Source organism: Rhodnius prolixus, unplaced genomic scaffold (assembly GCF_049639745.1).
Source record: "Rhodnius prolixus isolate KJV_2025 unplaced genomic scaffold, Rpr scaffold_2, whole genome shotgun sequence".
NCBI lineage: Eukaryota > Metazoa > Arthropoda > Insecta > Hemiptera > Reduviidae > Rhodnius > Rhodnius prolixus.
In genome coordinates this window covers 49,030,861-49,049,359 of record NW_027411592.1, presented here as the reverse complement: position 1 = coordinate 49,049,359, position 18,499 = coordinate 49,030,861, and the positions used below count along the sequence as shown (strand labels likewise).

General features: G+C 31.2%; 2 protein-coding genes and 1 long non-coding RNA gene across 10 annotated transcripts in view; 2 read left to right on the top strand and 1 right to left on the bottom strand.

Annotated features, from left to right (window-relative positions):
- Positions 1-18,499, bottom strand: part of fry (microtubule binding protein furry) — a 218,636-nt gene that overhangs the window by 40,974 nt on the left and 159,163 nt on the right. The gene's annotated exons all lie outside the window — the stretch shown is intronic.
- On the top strand, positions 7,289-8,748 carry LOC141449835 (uncharacterized). The gene is made up of 2 exons (XR_012455734.1): positions 7,289-7,407; positions 7,480-8,748. It is a non-coding gene; the product is annotated as an uncharacterized lncRNA (long non-coding RNA).
- CNMaR (G-protein coupled receptor) overlaps positions 14,782-18,499 on the top strand; it is a 119,570-nt gene continuing 115,852 nt past the window's right edge. For 3 of the 4 annotated variants that reach the window (XM_074119697.1, XM_074119695.1, XM_074119696.1), the window contains exon 1: positions 14,782-14,997. The gene's annotated coding sequence lies outside the window, so the exon portion shown is untranslated. The remainder of the gene's footprint in view (positions 14,998-18,499) is intronic. The other variant, XM_074119699.1, reaches the window with a different exon arrangement.

The window sequence follows — 18,499 nt, the reverse complement described above, 5'->3', positions numbered from 1 at the left end:
ATGATAGTTAAAACCTGAAATGGTTACTTTTCTTTTTGTTCCTTCTCCAAAAATTGACATTTGAGTAAATAAGTGGTGAAAAGTGAAAAGTCGGTTACGCAAAATCTCAGTTTTCTGCATTTACAGCCCTCTGTTCGGGGTAGGGTTTTATTAAAAACCAAAAAAATCCATATGGACTTGAAGCTCAATAAATGCGCAACTTTTTCTGAAATTATGTGATTCCTTGATTCATTAACCATTGAGAAAATGCAGTTGAAAATTTTAACAAAAATCATCGAGAAGGAAATTTTTCGGCATTCAAGTAAAAATTTCATTGTTATAAGAAACGTTTTGAGGCTCGGTATTGAGCAAAATAGGAAATTTAATGCTCTTTCGTTTGGAATAAGCAGATTTGTTGTAGGATAAAGGATAGAAAAGTTATGGCCGTTTTTATGGTGGAAAACGTGAATATCGATGGAAAAGTTAAAAATGCAAATATCTTGGACACTATTGAGAATCGGGCTAAAGTGAAGAGAATATTTTTTGTTGCATTTGAGCTGCTGAATCACCTCCCGAAGTTTCGACCACTCCTCCGTATACACCCTGTATATCCAAATTTTTATGGTTTGTAAACCCAATCACTGAACTGATACTCTATTCCATTCACCACTAATTCTTCCTTAAATCTATCATAAAGTGATTCACATCTAACAACTTATCTAATTATCCACCTATAGATCTATGCAAACGTAATTTATACACAAAGTTTAGTGAAATTGTTGGAGCAAATCTCAAAAAAAGTGAAATATTCGTTCAGAAAAGCTCAGCTGGGATTTCGATTAGCAACGGAATATAGTTTCAATGCCCTTGATTTTGTTAATCACAAACACACAATGACAAAGATGATTGCAATAATTTCTCTTGCAATCTTACTGTGTACATTGAAAAAAAAAATGGAGATAAGTATGTGAAACAATAAGTTCTTAATAATTATCAACAATATTTTAAAAAAAGAACAATGACGCGTAAATTTATAAACATTTTATTACGGAAATGTAAAAATTACGATACATTTTTATAAGTTTAAGTAAAAAATATCTGTTTCCATTAATCGGCCTTAAAAGGTATCCTAATTAATCCTAGGATTTCCTAAACTAAATGTGTTAATTAGGGAATATGGTGATTAGCATAAATAAAGGATATAGTCTTTAGCGATAATCTCAGTGGGCTAATTCTACTCACAGCAGATTAAATTTAACCCATATAATTAAGTCTTGGCTAAAACAAATATTAAATTTCAATGGTGGGTTAAAAGTTGTTTTAACTAATGCTAGATGAAAATATTACTAAGAGTAAATAAATAAATAGTAATTTCATTTTGTTTTTTTCTCGATTTTTCTTTTATTTTACCACAAGCAAATAATATTCAATTCTGTGGACAAGGGATAGCAAGAGACAGCTGGCAACGAGTCGACGGTATCTAAATAAGTAATCTAAGAAAATAAACCTACCTGCCCTTAGATTTTCATATCCTTAGAACACTTATCTTCTGAACAAACTTAACTAAAAGTATAGTTTTTCCTTCATTTTTCGTAATACACGGCAAAATAAGGTCAATTCAAGTTTCTTACTGGACTTCTGCGCACAGAAGTCAGTTTCCTGTGCAACCCTTACAATTTTGTTTTTCTGTTCCTTCGAGTCAACTTCCAACAGCACACTGTCTGGATAATGGACAGTCATGAACTGGTAAAATAAAAAACCTCTCCAACTAGAATATGTTCCGTGCACAACAAGCAAATTTACCCCCAAAATCCAAATTGTATCTGCAGAAATAAATGCATCGCAAATATAAAATTACCTAATTCAAAGTTCCCTTACTAAGAATACTTGTACATTACTTCTACGTCAAAGAGTTTTCTTCAGCAGAAAAAGTATTAACTACAAACACACAAATTGTATCCTCCTTATTTTATTCAGCACTTCTCAATTTCAGCATTTAATTGTCAGGCTAGAGTTACTTTTAGTGAAAATTCCTCAGCTCGTTCTCTTTAAAAATAATTCAGACTTTTTGTTTAGTTCATCGCTTACACCAGTACAGAATAAACTTGCCAGAATGAACAACGTTAATCTCTTAAAGTGGAACGAACATACATTTGCGAACTATGAGAATGATGTTGATAATCTCACCTAAACATTTTTGTATTTTGTTGATGATTTTTCTCAAAATCTACTAAAACCAGTATCTTTGGTAAAATAAAAGAGTTTCTCTTCAATTTATAAATAAAATTATGATTAACAAACTTTGTTCATATTAAATATTTTTCTCTTTATCTTAAGTTGGTTATATAAAGAGCTGGTGGTTATTTGTTTTGTGTGTTTCTTGCACTCTAAAGTTTACCAAAATGGATGAGATTCTCTAGCTGCAACCATATAACTAGTAATAATTTAAAGTTAAGGCTAAATCATTGGCCACAGCAAGCCTACATACAATTTAGTATTGCTTCAACAATTTTGATTGAACTTTGCATACAAACTACATACTAAATGAAAGGGGCACTCACTGAGAGGTTATTAACTGGTTGTAGAAGCAGTTTCATACCTGCAAATCAACAATTCATTTAAGTTAGGGTAGAATTATTTTAGAATTGCTAGTTTGCCGGTTCAGATTGAAATTATTTCTTATAAATTTTTTTTCTTAGTCGATAGTTGGACGGAGGAAATGATCTAAAATGTAAGTGTTACTTGGAGAATGTCCAACATTCACTTGGTTGATTGTTGAGATTCACATAGTTGCTTGGTGAAAAGACCCAATATTTGGTTTAAGTTGTTGCACTAAATAAGATCGTATAACGTCAGTTACACAATTAATTTCATTATTGCTATTCTTTTCTTCTCTTATTTAGAATGCACTGTTCGTTTTAAGTGCAACAGTTTATTTACTTGTGCTTTTACTTAAGCATTCTCCTATTTTGACATACGTATATCATGTTTTAATAATAAAGTATGATTTAAAAACATAATCAAAATATGATTAACTCAAGACTCACCAACGATTATTTAGGACATTCACGAAGCGACTATGCGAATCTCAACAATCACCAAGAAAACCTCGACATTACCCAATTTCGGTTTTTCACGGTAATATACATATATAACAGATGCTTTAAAAATAAAAATATTAGGTACTAAAACCTTTTCTGAACTTAATGATGCTTAACATCAACTGATTAATTATATTTATTTGCAGGACAAGCAAAAACATCATTCATTTCAACTGGATAGTCCGAGCGATTACCTAAATGTAACACCTCTGCAGTGGAGATAAGTTACATTACTCTCTGGAGTTTAGTTCTAGTTCAGAAATGTTAAATCTAACTAGTCCGGACAGCACTTCTACTTATTGTTCAGAGATTTAACAATTCCGCCGGGAGACTTGTACAGTATTCTAGTTTCTGCTTTCACAAATCCTTTTGTTAATCGGTTTCTACTTCGCAAGTACAGTTTAGTTAGTTTTACATTTATCCCGTCAACAACAAACAATCCCGTCCACGATTAAAGGCTACATTACCAAGTTTACAAAAAGCAGTGTAAAAAAGAAAAGAAGAAAATATCCTTACTCTCCTTAATACGCTCTTAAGATCTAATGAGTTCCTCCCTAAGTAAATTAAGGAAGAGATTACCAAAGTTGTTACAGCAATGATCTCCCACATGGAGTTTTGGAGTTCAGCTATCTATCCTGAGATAATATTTTTCTAGGAGCGTTTGTCAGCTAATGGACAGTATTTCAGTAAAAAGAGAACTGACTCTGAAGGCCGGCAGAGCACTGTAAAAGGCTCCTAGCGCCAATGACCTTAGTTGTTGGAGCTTAATATGGAGCTAAATTGCTCATAATACCAAAAGTTTAAATAGAAATTACTTCTTGCTGCCCCAAATTTGATAAAACGCTGTAATATTTACTTCGTCCCGTTACAAGACATTAAAAAACTATTATTAGTGATTGCGGACTAAAGGATAAATAAGATTCCACTTAATTAAGAATAAATTACGGCTACAAATCGGAGTGAAACTTCTCAGTAATTACCATTGTTGCTATTTAAAGAACAATATTATTCTTTTCTACAATTTTATAGCTTTTGTTAGACTGGATGAAAACGTTCAAACGCAGAAATGAGTGTATAATTTTTATTGGAACAAAGAATTGAAGAGTGCTGGTAGTTTGGTACAAACCAAACAATAGTCGTATTGTTCGGCTTCTAACATTCTAGCAAATATTTAATTTTTAATCATCAATCAATTTCACAAATGTTTCTAGAATACAAAAAAAACAACTTTTTGATTACTTTGGCTTTTAATTAATTCAGCGATCGAAAATAAGTAATCGTTGTTTACAAAAATTTTAAGGCCTTTTTAAGGAAATATTGAATCAGGTGTTCAGTAAATAGATAAATAACGAAATTATGTAATGGGGAATAAAGAGGACTGATAGAATTTGCGGATACTTTTTTTTTAGTAAAGAATTTAATTACGACTTTTTAAAGTTAATATTACATCAATATTAGAATCAACACAACGATGGATATTTTGTACATAATAATTCAACAATAAAGAAAGCACTAAAATAACATAAACTATGTTTAGTCGCTTCAAGGCTAGCCTAAACCACAAACTGGACTATAGAGATAAAGTTATAGAGCTGGGATGTCTGACATATTTACAACATAACTCTCCGGCTACTGGAATGGTTGACAAGTTCTGATTATACATCTTGATTACACTCGCCGTACCGAATGTAGGTTTATGGGTTGATTCTACATTGAAATATCTTGATGAGAGTGGACATCATTAACAACGTAAGAACTGTTCCGCTGAATGTGAATAGTATGTGAACGCCTCCAACAACCTGTTTCGCTATTTTTGGTTTTTGTTTTGTTTTAATTAAATAAACACTCAATATAATTAAAAACATCATTTACTTTAATAACGGTAATTTTTTTTCTTAAAGTGGATTAAAAAAGAAAATTAACTTTTAGAAAAAGAGAAAATGGAAAGCAATCAAGAGTAAAATATGAGAATTATATTTTAAATAACCCTTCTTTGAAAAATTTTACCAAACATTGTGTGCGCTGGAGATCTTTGGATCTTCAACTGTCTACTACCCTAAAAATTATCTTTTGCTAGGAGCCTCTAACAAATGACAGTCGGTGATGGGACAGTCTCGTCTGCAAAGAGATTAAAAAAAAAAAACGCAATCTCCGGGCGCCAATGATCTCAAAAGATGTTCTCAAATGTTAATTCGTAAAACTTGGAACACTTAGAAAGGCATTTTAACGAGATCATCTTACAAAAATAAAAAAGTAAAAAACCTTATGCACTTTTAGCAAGTAATAAGTGGGACCATACAATAGAAGGGATAATTATTTGAGGCTGCAAAGTCTGGGTTTTAAAGTGTGTTGTAGAAGGAGTCGCTCAAATCTGCAGTTAATGCAGACGTTGGATGTTGGCTACTTAACCAAAGAGGAATATATTTGAAGCAACACTGAGGAAAGCGTACGATACATTACCAAGACCTAGGCAAATCACGAAACAAGTGAAATTGCATGACTAGAATAAGGTGCCTCCTCTGGCTCGCAAGCCAGCTTAGCCAGGAGGAGCCACCTTTGAAGGTACAGTATATGCTTCACATGTTGAGTAAAGTGCATTATTTGAAAAATTAAGGAATAAGTTTGAACCTTCGAATGAAAGATATTGTTCACTTAAGTATGTGGCAGGAGGTTTCCAATCTTTTTTGGTAATTAAACGCCACTCTCCCAAAATTACCAAATAATTATAAAACCTTCATGTTTGTAACAGATGTAAAATTAATTTTTAGCCATTTTGTGTATGCTTGAGAACATCTAAAGCTCTTAACATTTGATTTTTCTTAGAAAAATCACTCGGAAACCGACTTATTTCCCGAATATTAAGAAAAATACTAGCTTTACTGCCTTGGCAATATTTTTAGTAGAAAGGGGATGAAAAAATACATAAAAATTACCTATCGCGTGCTCTTCTTTCTCTTTGATAACAAGTTAAAAAATTTGAAATATGATTAATAAATGCCAGATTTTGAAATGGCCTAGCACCTCTAATTTTGAAGATATCGAATTGCGGTTTCCAGTTTCTTTCATAACTTTTTATACTCTTTAAAAACTGTGTAAATGGAAATGGGGGTCAACTGCGAACACTCACTTTTGGTCGCGCGTCTGCCACGTATGCGGGCAGGAATCTAAAATCAAGTCACATATTCTGAAACTAGAGGTGACGGGCAACAAGTTTTCCCTCTACCATTTTTTGCTCAAGTTAACCGTTTAAGCATGAAATGCATTTGAGCCGTCTTAAAATAAACATCCTGTATAATACAAATAATAAAAAATATACAAAAATTACGTAAGGTTTTTTTATACCAATTGTTTTAGAAACAAATTACAACTAGGGTTATATATATATACTCGTATTGTCTAGGTATCCAACATGGACATGAATTAATTTTTGTTACATCAAGTTCAAGAGAACAATAAACACATTGTATAGTATTTCTATTGGTGTCAAAGACAAAACTTATCCAATTAAACCACTTTTTTTATATATATATATTTTTGAAAGTCATCCAAAAATGTAACTTATTTGCAATACACAAAGCACAGTTAAGTATGATTTATATGTTTATGAAAGTTACAAACATATTGATTATCAGAATTTACCGACGTTGGTGATGATAATTTCTTGATGGCAGAGCATTCAAAATCTTCGAAATTTAAAACGTTTTCTAAAAATTGACATTTTTCGAGGCCTTCAGAAAATAAAAGCTGGTACTGTTTAGCATGATGAGTTAGAATTGTTATGGGAGTTAAAGTGGCGATACCTACTGCAATAATTATGGTGAAGAACTGCAGGAAAGAGTATAACCGGAAAAGAAGAACTAAAATTAATTTGGAAAAATATCTTTATTTAACTCTCTTGTAAAATTTACTTTTTGTGAAGTGGTGCCTTTTCCTTCCGAGGAACAGATTATTTATATTTATCAAATATACACCAAGAGATGCTATAATTAAAAAATAATTTTCCACTAATAACATTTTATTAAAGATAGTAAATAAATTTATTATTCTAAAGAATACCATATTAATTATATTTTATCAAAATGCCGAGTAAACTAAAATAATACCACAACTGCGATAATTGCCATTTTCATCATTGTTCATATTTTTATCTCCATTTATATTAAAATAGAGTTTTTTTTTAATTATCTTGTAAATTATAAAAGCGTTAAAAATCATTTTATTATGCCAGTTACTATCAGTTCAGTATCTAGCTTTATTGACGACGTATTATGTACCAACTACTATAGAAGTTCCACATAAATATGTGAATGTCTGGAAAGTTTTGAAGGTACGTTCTTTGATGTACTTAATTTTTGTTTTACTTGTAGTTTCAAGCAAATAGATATTAATCACTTTTCAGATCTTTACGCTACATTCAATAGAGAACATGGAATATTATTAAGACGAAACAGTACTCTTCATCAAAGATTTATTAAGTGCTTTAAATGCAAGACTCAGACCTCAGTAAAGAGAACTGTCTATTTAGTAAAGTGGTAATATCGGTCGAGGATTGTTTTACTTAAAAGTCAGCATTTAGCGGCACATTTATCACTCTGTTCCCGATCACCAAGAGTATACTGGGTGTACACAAAGTTAGAAGAAATTCGTTGGAGCTCTTTTGAAGAAAATCTGATCAAAGTGGAAGCTGCATCCTGGAAACTGGTTGTAACTAACATCCCCGTAGAGAGTGCTACCACTGGGTAGTTTCTCTCCTCCTGCTCTTCACGTACCAATTAATCTTAGTACTTCCAGATTTACTTATTGTATATATGTAATACAGATTGTATTGTTTATTGTTTATTTATTGTTTTGGTGGTCTTGTTTGCACATTAACCAATACAGATTGTATTGTTTATTGTTTATTTATTGTTTTGGTGGTCTTGTTTGCACATTAACCAATACAGATTGTATTGTTTATTGTTTATTTATTGTTTTGGTGGTCTTGTTTGCACATTAACCAATACAGATTGTATTGTTTATTGTTTATTTATTGTTTTGGTGGTCTTGTTTGCACATTAACCAATACAGATTGTATTGTTTATTGTTTATTTATTGTTTTGGTGGTCTTGTCTGCACATTAACCAATACAGATTGTATTGTTTATTGTTTTGGTGGTCTTGTTTGCACATTAACCAATACAGATTGTATTGTTTATTGTTTATTTATTGTTTTGGTGGTCTTGTTTGCACATTAACCAATACAGATTGTAGATAACCTAATAAATTTAAAAAAAAAAATGCAAGAAAACCTTATTTCATTACAAATCTATTACTGAGTGTGATATTTGCGAAACATTTTTAAGAGAGTGTTAATTGATCACAATATTGCTAACATGAATGATAAAAAAGGAGAAATCAGAACCCGCCTTATCCCCACTACTCTGGTCTTTTTTGTCCGATTTTGAAACTGAACCCATTGCTAGTGATAATTTGGTAAGTTGATTTGGAATGTTTCTAGAGTAGTGCCGGCTGTTTACAGGTAGGTGTACTTCAAGGTTGAGAAGTTAACTTTTTTTGTGAACCCTTTTCATATTTATAATTATTTATTATTGTTATATTTTGATTTGATTTGATTTTTTTAATTTTTTGGAACACAGAAGCCTTTATCTTTTTAGTTTCTTAATCAATAATCAACCAAGAAGCGGCGATCGAAACGTAAGTTGTTTCCACATTTGAGAATCAGATGCAAACAGAAACTGGAAAATATAAGGGAGTACCACCTAGTAAGAAACTTTTGATAAACTAAGCTTGGATATCGTTAAAAAAGCAAATTACATTTTTTCAGCTAAGTAATTATGTTAACTGATTTGTTTGCAACATTTAGCATAAATTTAAAAAAAAAAAAATCTACTTAATGTCTTTAAATTGTCGAAGAAGTTGTTCCTCAATCGACTAAGAGAAAAAAGGCAATTACAAAGAAAAATTATCTTAAAAGATATTTTAATTGTTTTATAACAAACACATCATTCATAAGAAAAAAATCATTAGCATGATGTATTAATAATGAGAAGGAAGTATAATTAGTTTGAAGCTGCTTTTAATTAAAAATATTTGCTTGATGGTCAAAAGATCCGCTTTTCTGTTCATTCATTCTTGAAGTTCTGACAAAACAGTTCGCAGCAATTAACTTGTTAATCTCAGCTTTTTTTTTTGCTTTTTCTCTTGTTATTAATATCTTTTAAAAAAGTGATGAAGATAAAATGTAAACCGTTGTTTTAAAAAGCAGCGCTAGCATCACAGATTGTATCAGCCATAATTTTAGGACAGATCTGATCAAGTAATTCTCAACAAATTTAATTTTAATTTCTTTTAATAAAACTCGGTCGCTGTTTTGTCCCATAATTTATGATCATTATAAAAGTTAAGTAGATTTAGAATTGTGTAGTGTAAAACAAAGCAAGCCGAACTACTTGTAAATACAGAATATTAGCGCACTTAATTATATTTGAAAGGAGATAGACGTGTTGAAAGATTCATTGTCTCTGTTTTATTTCGTAATAAACATTATTTTGATTAAATAATTCCAAAAAAATTTTTTATTTGTAAAGATATCGATTTTGTGATGAACTTGTCGTTTAATTTGTATTTTCCACAGTTTAATCCACTTACATTTGGCAGAAAGTATTTATTTAAATAGTTGATTGCTGTATAAATGCATCAGAAGTGATGCATAACCCCAAATAAGTTTCACTCAACATATTTAAATTGCAAAAATTACAATTTTATTGTGGATAAATTATGCGCACTAAGTCATCCACAAAGATACAACTTATCATCATGTCCTAATTTAATGCTGCAAGTTTACTAAAACTAAAAAAATGGGTATATTTTAGGCAGAAATGGTATTTCTGGAATTGCCATTACGATTATAAGACGTTGAAATCATTAGTGAGTTGATTTAATAATAATTTTCATAGATTGGAAATTAGAAATAATGATATCTAAGAATTATGAAAAATGAATATTTTTTAAGATTGTTGTTCATAAAATTAAATATTCCCTTTCTTTCATTGAATCTGTAAGTATTGTTAGAGAAATAGTTTCGAGCTCAGTATCTAATTGAGTTCTCATTATTTCTATTGAATGGAAAAGTAATTACTTTGGTTATTGTGAAAGCATTATTAATTTATCTGGAGAATATTCTGTTATTTTAAAATCTTTTACTTCGAGTTTATTTATTACATTTTAATTTCAATACTTTTTTGTGTATTTTTTAAATTTTTTTAATGATTTAAGGCGCGTCAACATCTGAGGTTGTTGGCGCCCGGAGCTTTTTTCAATGCACTGCCGAAGTGATTTTGTGTGTATTATTTGAATAAGAGTTAGGTTTATTTATTTTTTGTAACAACCCTTTGTATAAGTTTTTTTTTAAAACCAATAAAATCACATTACAATATTTGAAAATAAATGTTATCCCTTCATTTCATTCAATACTACATTACGTTGTTCTCCTATATGGAAGTTCAAATTTCATATTGCGTTTTCACCACAAAACATGACTCGAACTACCAAGAGATTGTGATGAAAAAAATGCTGCGTTGCGAGAAGTGGAATATCAGAATGGATTTATTGATCCTGCCATTGTTCAAATTTAATGAAATACACATATTCAAAATACAAATGAACATTTATTAAACATTAGTTAAGAATCACTAATGAAAATTTAAATTTAACTTATAAATATTTAATTCAATTAACAAGGAGAAAATATTAGTAATATTCATTCAAAAGGAAATACTAACAATAGCGTGTAATTTATTGAGAACAGAGTGGTGTGGCCGATACATGCAACAATTTATTCAGCTCTTTATCGCCCTATATGTTTGTGTCTAAATTTATATACTCCGGATGAAAATCATGCAACATTTCCGCAATTAGCCTGCTAATAACTAAACATCACGATACCGATTACATTTAACTGCTGAAAATTAGAAAAACATTTACATGCTTTTTTTCACCCTTCATTAAACAATCAAACTGGCTGAAAATGGAACACTCATAACAATAGAAACTCCGGAAGTAAATATTGTAATAAAATCATTAGATGGTTTATTTTTAGATGGTAGTAAAACAATAAACTAATTTGACTTGGGAAAAAATTGATAAAAAACCCAAAATTTGTTCAGTAAAGAAGAACCTTTTTGCTTAATTGATTTTTCTACAAATTTGGAATATTATTTACACCTTGCATTCCTATTTCATTCTTTAGGTAAAGGAGGTCGTAAATATTTAAATGGCACCGAGTAGTTTTGTCTCCACTATTATACAGGTCCACTGTCGTAAAAAAGGTTACACTTTAGGGAAAATGTCCTGCTAAAAAACAATTTTCTTGGTAACGAGGAAGACCAAACATCAACACGTACTAGATCCTCTCTCTAACATGACTATCTTGGCACAACTTTTCAAATAAAAGAACTCTCACAAGATGTACTTTAGGATACTTTACGAAATAAAGTTGTTACAATACTTGTGCCAAAAAAAAATCTCAAAAACAAGAGGGAGAACAAAAAATCAGTTATAGATTCATTTTTGTGCAAACTGATTCTCAGATTTGAGATTTTGACATAGAATTTGATTCTTAATAATATTTAGTTTCTAAAATTGTGTAATGTAAAGAAATTGCACTTAAAAGGATACCTAAATATTACTCCTTTACCTTGGAACCCCTTTGGAAATATAAAGGACCGAATGTTTCCAATAAAATTTTAGATCTACCGGGTGGAAAATATTTGCCAAGATGGAAAATAAATCTTTACAGACAGAAACATCTAAAAAATCGATTTAAAACTAAATGAAAGCGAATTTCCGTTTTCGTGACACGCTAACCATAAACAAACGCACATAACGAACAGAAATTGTAAAAAACAAATTTATTAAACAACTACCAGAACTTAATTTCCTTTTTTTTTGATTTTTTAAGATCTTGGTTATTGACAACCAGAGCTTTTTTCAGTGCATGCCGGGCCTCCAGATACTGTCGTTACAGAAAACACTGTCCTTCAGCATAAAGTGAGCTGTAAGATGCTCCAAAAATAGAGACAAATCTAATCATCCTGCAGCTGTATTCGAACCCGGGATAAAATTTTAACTTTTTAATTCTTCAAAAGTATTTCCGAAGCATAGCCAGTAGATTGCTAATCGTCGATAATAATAAATCGGTCATTAAAAAAGTTTACCAATTTTTATATGAAACAAATCCGCCAATTAAATAAAGTATAGTTTAGCAATACGCCATTAATGATAACTTAAAGGGAGAAGATTAAAATTAACAACGAGCAACAATGTGAATATATTTGATGAGTTAAGTCCGCACATCTGGCGAGGAGAAAGGTAATAACTGTAACAATTACTTGAGGAGAAGTCCCAAGATACTGCTCGTTACTTAGATTAATTTCTACAACGACAGCTACTAAAAGTCTAATCTAGTAGAAGTTCAAAGTAAAATATTAGAGTAGTGAATATGAAGTAGACGGATTTGAAAGCTAACTTCCATTGCCAAATTGAAACATAAAACCTTATTTTCCTTGCTTCTTTTCATCATAGATTTATTTGGTAAAACAATGGTTACGATAATAAATAGAATGCGAGCAAACCATGGTATTTGTCGGTCGTATTTGTTTAGAATAGGGAAATTGGCCTCTCCTCTTTGTAGGAGATGTAATGAGACAGAAGATTTTGAACACGTGGTGATGGTCTGCCCTAGATATAATAAAGAAAGAGAAAAGTTTTTTAACGAAATCTCGAGATATTGCACTGTTCCCCTATATTTTAAGGAGATAATATTCTCAAATAATATCTATGTATATTCGTCTTTGATAGAATTTATTAAACAATACAATATTTAACATACAGTTAGTTGTTGATTGGTTAATAGTGTAAGCACTGATACCAAAAAAAAAAAAAAATATCATAGATTTACTATAGCATAGCTATCAAGAAATCCTATAGCTTAAATCAGCAGAGAATACTAGAACATAATGCTGAGTAGTTGTTCCCAGAACTTTCACTCGAAGAGCCAGGGAATGAATCTAGCTGATAACCCCATAGTTAGCAATGTTCAGGGGCGGCTCTAGCTCGTGTAGCGCCCGTGTGCAATGAAACCCTGGCGCTGTCTGGCCGCTTCTAAACTTTAAATACGTGAAATAAGGTTTATTTCGAGTTGAAACAAAATGTTCGAAAAAGAAGCCGCCCATAGGGCGCTCGCGTTTGATAACTGCCGCCACCGCGCTGGCTGACCGCTTCTGTCATATCATTGTTGTACCATAATGGTCCAAGACGATGCTCTTAGCTGTAATGTATATTGCAAAACTTCACTTTTTGCTATTTAAGATTTGGACATATTAAATTCTTTTTCTAAAATGCATAATTTATCATTAATCCAATCAAAATTTTCTTTAAATACGATAGTTGTGAAGATGAAAGAAATGTACAATACAGCATGCTTTTTTGAACTTTGTGTAAGGATGGACATGTAAACTTTAAACTCGAATACTCGAATTAAAATTAAACTCGAATTTAATCGAGTTGATTAACAATTAATGAAATCATACGTCCTCCACCAAACTTACATCGCGCCCAACAATGTAAACTCTCATTTAATATGGCTTCTGGCAAACGAGAGGTAAGTATCTGGACATGGCTTAATTAAAGTGCTTGTACCATTATATTTGAAACCATAATATGTTAAGTATCTCAAAGTAACTTCATTAACTCTAGAACTTGGGACAGGCAGGGTATTGGGGTTTGCTATTTCCGGAGTAATCTGAAAGAAAAGAAATTTATCTACGATAAGACAATTCTTTCAGGGTTAGAAAGGACAAATACGGTTACATCACCAGCCACACTTCGGGAGATGTTGGACTCCTCTAACATGGATGCTGCAGAAAGCCTAAAGCCTCAGCCAATGGGGCTTGGGTCTTGTTCATATAACATGCAGTTGATCACTCGCCACCATCTTAGACTTCAACCATGTCATCCCAGATCTTAAGAGAAAGTAAAATTGCGAGAAGGTGAACGAAGTGGACACAGAGAGATCCACGAGATAAGCAGATAATATTACCTTTAGAGCGGCGACAAGCAGGCATGGATCTTGACCCAACAAACGCTAACAATTTAACGAAAAACACAACTAATGAATGTTCAACTAGGATTAAAAAAAAAATATAATAAAATCTGTGAATTTTGATCTTAAGCTCCAAAGAACTTCATTTCAACCAATTTTTTTACTTCTGAAGTAAAACAATACTCCAAGAAACTTCGCTGGAATGGATTTGAATTCTGTAAATGCGAAAAAATGCTCTTACACTCACCATATCAGGGTGAGTTTTCAAGTTCTATCCGTGAAATGAACTTGAAAAATCCAATTATTTTTTTTTTTGTTGTTTATCTCATACATGTAAACAAAATGTTACAAAAAATACTGAGATAACCTAGCAATCGGTTTATTTTTAACTTTAGAGAGAGAAAAAAAAAATTGAATTTACAAATAGATCGGAGATTATAATGAAAACTGACAGATGTTGGGTATGAATACGTAGGAGTTGATTACCAATCAGGTATATGTAGCGATAAATCGCGAAAAAGGAACATGATGAACATGATGCAGAGGCGAGTAAAGAGGAGCCAGTAGCGTTGAGGGGTTATTCCCACCCTGAGAACTGGATATGGGGGATGTTCGGAAGAGAGTGTGCCTTGGTTTGAACAGGAGAACAGTGTGTTCAGTATTTAACTGACAAGCAACCTGCAAAGGTCGTAATGTAATAACTATAGTGTCTTTATGATTTTTGGATGTATTTTTATTTTATTTTGTATAATACTATGTCGACATCAACGGACAGCAAAATAAACGTCACAATAAATTTATTTGATGTGTAAACAAGGTGAGCTTTATTATAAATTATTATTGTTTAGTTAAAATTAATATATTTTTTAATGTTACGATTTTTTTCTTTTTTTAAAAAAAAAGTACGTAAAAGAAAAATTATTGTTATCAAAATCCGTTTTCAATCATTTTTAAGAGATTTGTAAAGTTCCACGTCTGATGAAAATATCTTTTCAATGTTAACGTAAGTTCCTTCAAGCTGATCGAAATGTTTTTTGTTTTTTTATAATTATTCCTTTATTTTGATTATTTATTTTATTTTTTCGTGCTAGTACACACAATTTTGAAGCAGTTTCGTTACTGTTACAACTTAATGTTAAAGTTCTTAAATAATATAAGTTACAGTGTGTGCTTGAATTGAATGAAAAAAATCTTTAATAAAACATAAAATCTCCTATACTTTTAATCGCGCAAAGCCGAAAGTTATCTATTTTAAACAAACTCTAAAACAAATACTCTAATAATTGGTCAAATTATATGAATTTGTTTCGAAAAAAAAATGTATTCAATTACCTGTAATTTATTTATTTACATCTTCAACTCCAAAGAAGCTTCTGATTGAAGGGCAGTTTTTTTGGGGCCTATTAACCGAAAACGAAGAGCAACAATATAAAATATTTTTACAAAATTTCCTTTTTCACATGGTTTTGTCTGTCCTTTTCTGCATAAAGCAGCTTAAAATAAAAATTGTAAACATAAAGGATACAGTACAAAAATAACATTAAGTGAAATAGATTTGATGAATAAAATTTTTGTATTTTGAGAATAAATAAGTTTTCGTCACAAAGTTTGTGAACTCTTTTAAAAAATTGTTGTTTAAAGTTAAATTAGGGCAGGAAAAATCAAAAATTAAAATTTCTTTTTTGAAATTAACTGGTACTAAAAGTTCAATGTGGCTTTAAAAAAAATTATTTGAAAAATTACTTCTAGCAATTATTTTGGCTTTGAACAAAGTGGAAGTATGAATTTTGTAAAACTTTTTTATTATATTTTTCATATATATATTACATTAAACTGTTCCCCTAAAACGTGCCACTTTACAAAATCTTGTTCCTATGAAAACAAATTTAATACTTAACAAACATAACGAGTTTTTACCTCCTTCTTCGGGTAACTGCATAGCAAAAGTTTACCTCATAGACTTTTGCATCACTTTTTATTTTAGTATTACATAATAATAAAAGAAGACGCCTTCTTTATTCACTAGAAAACAAAACCTCGTAACAGTTGTGGTGTCTTTGTCTATTTTTGGTATTCACAGATTTCAACTTTATTTATATTTAAAGTAATTTATCTTTATATATTGTTGCCTAAGATCGGTCGTATATAAAGGCAGCATTATCTACGCGATATCAATAGGTTTATCTTGGCAACCAATTTTCTTTTTAGCCGTCTCTTAGGGCTGTTTACTATTTTGTACAATGAAAGAAGAAGTGAAAGATTAATTTTAGAGATTAGCTGTTACCAGAATAGCCACTTTGAAGTTCTTACGCACGTAGCAAAGGGACCGCTAGAAAATAAAATTTTTCTTTTTTGAGTGTGTATACCAATATTGGAAGTCGGAAAGTGTTTGTGAATTCAATCTTTTATTTATTGTTCGACTGTAACAAAGGGGCAAAGATTCTTATGTTACCCCCAATAATTATAAACAAATCAAAAAGATTGTATTACAAATGTTTACGTTAAATATTCGTTCCAGAAAAGTTAACCAAAGTTGCTCTGTATTAGGGGCAACTTGCATGAGTGAATGCGAGCTATCAGATTATATTATGTAATGTGAATAATATATCGCAGCCTCTCTCTACCGATTAAGCAGCGAAATCTTGTAGAAATCGTTCACTCCCAGCCCGTCCCAGACAAATTCATTCACTTGTTCCACAGCATCACACCCCATCTTCCCTTTTCGAAAAGCATCTCATACACTCTTTCCCATTACAAAAGTGAATTACCTTCCTTGAGTGAATAGTTTTTACTGCAAATTTTACGGCCAGGCCAGAGTCGATATTCAATAGGGTTTTTTTTTTCTTCTTTTTATGGCGATTTACAAAATTTTCTGAGTCTCTAGAGCTGAGATTAAAATCACTCGGCACCTTTTCAGTCCCAAAAATGAGCGTTCAGTTAAATGAATGAGAATTGTTGATAATAAACGCATTAGAATCCTTTCAAGTTCACATTATTTTGTGAACAATTTTACCTTGGCTACCATTTTTTTTAAAAATTTTATTAACGACAAGAGGTGAACAGACGCTACAAGCTACTTACTAGACTACTTGACCACAGATCCAAATTCGACTTGAATCACATACTGACTATTTACAAGACACTGTAAAGACCGATATGGACATACGGAGCAGAAGTGTGGGGCTCAAACAAACCCTCTTAACTCCAAACGCCTGCAGACACTACAGTCTAAAATCTTACGGAAAATCCTGAATGCTCCATACTACATTTCTAACCTTACAATACACACTGATCTTCACATCCCCTTTGTCTCTGATCTAATAAAGTCTCGCTATTGCGAATTTCACAGCCTCCTAGCTCCTCTTGTGCAATAACTCTCCTCTCCACACCTTCCAGACAATCATCCTCGTCGCTTGAAGCAGAAGTGGCCTAGGGACCTACTGATGTGAGTGTAATATCCACCGAGAAAGAGTTTCACCAATGGGTGATTACTCTTATCACGACTTTCATGAGAACTTAACCTGTATGATCAAATTTACTTGATGCAACATTTGTTGTAGTTGTAAATATGGCTAATAAAGTGAAATATATATATATATATTTAATACAAATTAAGTTAATTTAATTTAAAGAGGTGTAAGGATTAATACTTTTAGAAATAAGGATTACTACAGTATTCGACAAACTAAATCCTTGCAGCTGTTTATCTATAAAGCAGCATCCCTCGGGAGAACAGTGCATTACAGTTATTTAATAGAAGTTTTGAGAATGAATAATTTTACCAAACCACAGAGATAATATTTCTATTGATTTATCAAATATTATCAACAGAACTCCTAATTAAAATCGGTAACACAGATGATTGTTGAGTCGGTATTAAAATCTGTATCGGTAATTTTGTTTATTTAGCATGAGTTGGTTTTACCTGAATTACGGTTAGCTGTATTATGTATTTATTTACTTCTTCGTATATCATGATTCTTGGATATTGTTCTATACCTTACAATTTACTGTTTACAATAAAAAAAAAATTGAATGTTGAAGCCGTTGTTTTACTTTACTATCGGTTCAGTTTTGTACCTCTTAATTTATAAAAGAACGTTATTAAGAAGAAATAACGCTAATTCAGAATATAATTCAATGCGACAAATTGGGTGTTTACAATTACAGAAAAACAATCAAACGTTACGAATCAACGTTTAAAATTAGAGTAAATGAAATACAATACTCAAATAATAGTGCAGCAACTAACCTGTCAATTTATTTAGATAATAATTGTATTAATTAGATGTTAATATTTTATTAATCCAAAATAATAT